Source organism: Oratosquilla oratoria, chromosome 19 (genome assembly GCF_046742065.1).
Source record: "Oratosquilla oratoria isolate Oo_2021 chromosome 19, ASM4674206v1, whole genome shotgun sequence".
Taxonomy (NCBI): Eukaryota; Metazoa; Arthropoda; class Malacostraca; order Stomatopoda; family Squillidae; genus Oratosquilla; species Oratosquilla oratoria.
Window position 1 is genome coordinate 32998594 of NC_134795.1, and position 5000 is coordinate 33003593.

General features: G+C 38.5%; 1 protein-coding gene across 11 annotated transcripts in view; it reads left to right on the plus strand.

The window, feature by feature from the left end:
• Positions 1-179: 179 nt before the first annotated feature.
• The window catches only part of LOC143035824 (uncharacterized), a 125402-nt gene continuing 120581 nt past the window's right edge, over positions 180-5000 (plus strand). For 10 of the 11 annotated variants that reach the window (XM_076202840.1, XM_076202839.1, XM_076202838.1 and 7 more), the window contains exon 1: positions 180-345. The gene's annotated coding sequence lies outside the window, so the exon portion shown is untranslated. The remainder of the gene's footprint in view (positions 346-5000) is intronic. The other variant, XM_076202844.1, reaches the window with a different exon arrangement.

Here is a 5000-nt window from a genome sequence, read left to right on the forward strand (position 1 = left end):
GAGCGTGGGAAGAGTCTCCGCCCATTTTCTGACGTCATCGTAACGCTTACTGTCTATTCGTCCACAGCCAGCAAGTGTCTGAACAGCTCACTCTGATTGGATGGTATTATTACAAATGCACCAATGGGCAGCGAGGGGCAGAGCTTTCTCAATGATGGGAATTTCGCCCATCTGCCTCTCAGTTTCAACCTAACGCCAGTGTACTAGGTGGATTGCTGGAAGTTTACAAGAAAATCGACCGATATGTTGGTATATTTGGAAAAATAGTGTTGTGCATGTACTCCCATCGCGTAGAGAAGCTTCTGATTTGGAATCCAAGGAATTTGGGATTTTCCCAAAGTTTAGGTAAGGATAGAAATTGTTCATATGGCCGACATTACAATCTTCGTGATACGGGCGATCCCATTCAAGGTGAGAGGGGAGGACCCTTGCGACGGTCGTCCCCATCTCTTCTGATGACATGAAGGGGAGAATGGTGTTACAAGGCGACATTTAAGTGTAAATAAATATTTCCTGCAAGTTTATCTATGGACAAATGGAATAGTGTGTCCAACTAATCATGTTTTTTGATCATTTGATAATGTTGTTGCACTATGAACTGGACTGTTGGTCCTATGTTGTGATCTAGTCTGTTACCCATCCGTTGTGTTGATAATGTGAAGTGTGCACAAAGAGCAAGGCATGAGGATAGTTTGTAAAGCGCATAGTACTATTACTGAATGAATAGTACGTCTGACATAAGCTAGCATACCTAGGAATTAGTCTTACTTTCACAGCTAGTTGGGTTATAAGGTGAGCTAGCGGACAGACTAGTACTAGTCTTATAATCTAGTTGTTGTAGGCTAGTATAGTAAGGATATGGTGATAACAACAACTAATACATAGTGAGTATATTGTGATAAAATAGATTTTAAGATATTTTAGTATACAAATGGAAATATAATCATTAAATTGTGTGTATGGTGACAGGTGGATTTTGATGTATAGTGTTGTACATGGTGTGGTATAGTGAAGTTTATCATTTTATTTGTTGTAGTTCACAGTATACTTTTCTATTGTAATGAGATTATGTATACTAAATACATACTTTTTTTTTACAAGGGACAATGTTATTGTTTATGCCATGGTTGAACATGTGTATATATATATATATATATATATATATATATATATATATATATATATATATATATAATTGTGTGTGTGCATTACACCAAATATTTGCATTTTTAGGTTTACTGATTGGAGTATAATTTTATTTGTGTGTATGTATGTGTATATATATATAGTGTATGTACATATACTAGTTTGATTTCAGTACACAATGATCTGAGATTATTTAATCTTAAGTCAGATTTACATTAGTGTGTCTTGTACACACATACATATACATATATATTTAGTGTGTACTATAGATACCCCTGTACTATGTATTTTGCATATAGATGAATGGTGTGTGATAGTGGTATTGTGATGGTTGGTGAGTATTGGTAGAGTTGATGGTCCTGCAGGTGGCACCACACTGTAATGCATGACTACCTCTGGTGCATGACATGGTATATTTCTGTTGTAGTTGTATACATAAACACACATATTTATAGTGTGTATGTATATGTATATATATATATATATATATATGTGTGTGTGTGTGTGTGTGTGTGTGTTGTAAGCATGTATCATTGTATGTAGTTTTTATACATATTTCAAATTATATGAAACATGCAATCTTCTGTTTTATGATCTCACTTAACATTAAGTACAGTGGTAGTTGTTGTAGCAGTAGTTGCAGCTGTCAATGAAATAGCTCAATAACAGTTCTCAGTCTATAGTAGTTATGTTGTTGGTTTAAAATACGTCAAGGAAGTTAAATTTTGGGTTAATTTCTGTAACTACATGGGTTTGGAGGTTAATCAAATCAGGTTAGGTATGGGTTTAGTAAGTGTATTGGGTTTTAAGTACAAGGTTAGCTTGTGTAGTTATATTTTGTTGAAGTAGGGTGTATCTGTTCAAGGTAAAAATAGTTTATAGTTAACCTAATTTGTCCACATTCTACAACCTGATTATATAAAAACCAGTTTAATGTATTGAGGTTAAGCTTAACTTTCTCCGGTTCAGACACTCCTATGTAGAGGTGATGCCATCAATTTGGTGACATTGGCTTTTATTCAGCTGAGGTACGGTTTCAGACCAAAATGGGGGGCTTGGGAGAGGAGCTGCTCCCCCCACCACCCCCATTCAGCTGAATAAATTCGTCAGGCAGCTGGAGCGAGTGTGGAGGAAGTGTGGAGTGGGCAACCACTTTGATGGTCCTTGAGCCAGGTTAAGTAACTTGTTCGTGTGACCAAATCGAGGTTAAATCAAGTAGTTTAGACTCTTGGGAAGAGTCTCTTCCTCTTCTTCTTCTTTTTCCTCTTCTTCTTCCTCTTCCTCCTCCTCTCCTACTTATTGCTATTCTGTTTATCGTTTTTCTTCCTTTCTACTTTCTCCCTCCCTCCCTCATATTCTTCCTTCTTCCCGTTTTTCGTCTTATACCTAACCGTCTTTCAAATTCTTCATTTTCCTCTCTTCTTTCTTCTTCACCTTACCCCCTCGTCCTCTTCTACATTCCCTTCTCTCTTTCCCTCTCTTCTTCTTCTTCTTGCAGAGCAGTATGATGAGGACACTGTTGAGTGACGTATTGGTTGCAGTGCCTCGCTGGTTACAGTGACTGCACTGCAGTGCAGTGCCTAATCTTGGCACCTCGTTGGTCCAGCCGAAGGATTGGTTGATTGTGGATGTTTGTGGTGTCTTATCTCATCCATTTCTTCAGTCCCAATCACGTATTATTAACCGTGATTAATGCCTTAACCAGCAACATTGGTATAACGAGGTTAAAGTGTTCGAGGTAGTTTATGGATGCTTGGTTTGTAATTCCACCTCTCCCTCTCGCCCGCATCCTTCTCTTGTGTGGAATTGAATTAGACTAAATTCCTAAATGTGGAGCAATTTCTGGTTTGAGTAATTGTTTATTTTTATTTAGTTGTTTACTTGTTTATTTTTGTGTATTTTTAATTGAGTTTTGTTTTTAATGAATTACTTGTGAACAAGACACTAGTTTTGTTGAACAAGGAATAATGAAGCATTGCTTTAGTTGTAGTTGTCAATCTTAAGTGGGATTTTAGTGACTGTAGATGAAGTAGTTGTATACATAAATTATATTGGCAGATATGTAATCTAGGTGTATTCGTTAAGAACTTTAGAAGTTGTAGATATGGTTGGTTATAATAAATGTAGTTTGTGTTATGGGGTAGTTGTAGTAGTAATGACGTAGAGTAGTTGTAGCTAGAATGAAATTTGGCTAGTGTGTCTTGAGTTGGGAGTTTATAATTTGTGCGTTCAATAAGTGGACCAAAAAATCGATGGCCGCTGACAGTTTAGGATCCTAAGGTCCAATTACCGACACTCGTTTACTGGTCAGGTCCTCAATACGACCCTGTGGATCAGGTCCGTGTCCAGCGCATGTGGCAACTGTCCCGTTGTCTTGGTATGTAACGGGCAGGTTCAGTAACGGACGCACAGTGTTAGGGAATGTATTTGGAGTTATTTGTTCGTTTCGGTAGTTTGCTTTAGTATTTGGGGGTTATGTAGTGGTTGTGGTCGTTGTTGGCACTGGATTCAGGGTTGTGGTTGTCACTAAGAATGTATTGTGAAAGGTAAATAGTTGCGTGGTCACTGACTTGGAGTAACTGTCGTATACTAATTCTGTTTAGCGTTGTTATATTACTTTATTATACATGAATGAATTTGTTATATCCTCGTTTTTTATTTTCAAATTATTCTCCATTTTTCATTTAATTTTCTTTTTTTATTGTCTATGTTTACATGCATTTTTCATTCTTCTATCCTTGTCGGCTTCTCTACTCCTCTCTTCCCTCCTCCCTTCCTCTCTCGCTGAGCTGTTTCTATACCTTTAAGCACGTTGGGCTACGTTGCCAAATGTACAAAAGATTGTTTTAGAACTGCAATTTTTTATATTTTATTCTATTTTCCGTTGTTAACCCGTATGTTGTAATTCGTAAAACACGTTTTGTTCGTTGTTTTGCGTTTAACAATGTGTATAATTGGTCACAATATTGACGTGTGGTGCAATGTGGCACCATCGTTTGTCGCTCCTAACTGGATCACCATCAGCCAACTCCAATAGGAAAATCCACACAATAATTCTTTTTGGGTCGGCTTCATGTTTGTTGTGTACTTGAACTTGAAGATTACTCAATTTAATTATCCCATACACCCAGTGATGTTTTTTATTTCAATGTCGGCAACGTGGGATGACTTTGGTTACTATAGAGGGGTTTGGCCGTTCGTCGTCGACGGTGTTGCCATCACTGGGTCAATCGTTACTTTATTTTCGCCACTGATATATGTAATGGCAGCTCATCTTCAAGTTCCAGACAGAGTTGTGTGTTCAAGGAAAGAGTATTGATTAGTTAGCCAGTGATGGTTGAGTTCGAGTTGTGGTTTCAGGTTGAAATTAAATATTCACCTCCTTGTGGAATCAGCGGGACGTAGACTACAGAAAAAGAAAATCTTCCAGCATGAGCGTGCGTGTGTTCGTGTGCGTGTCTGTCCGTGTGCGTGTGAATGTGCACCATGTGTGTGTAAGTGCATACACGTGTGCATCTCTTCCACATTTCAGTTAGAGTGTTTACTCTTCCAAGTATTTCATAATTTCCTACACGCTTTGAGAAAGCATTTTCTTTTACTTTATCATAATAATCACGTTTTCTTTCGTTGTTCGTTTTCTTCGGGTAGTGACGGGCGAGGCGGATCGCTCCCCAGGGTCGGGCTGAGGGAGGAGGGTGGGCGGCTGAGAGGACAGCCCTTCTCTTCTCTTCTCTTTGCTTCTCTTCTTCTCGCTAGGATATTTCGCTCGGCTCGAACGCTGCCGGCAGCGCGGACAAAGCTCAAGTCTTGAGGTGGAAAGGCATGCAAGCCTTTGGTATACACTATATATATAT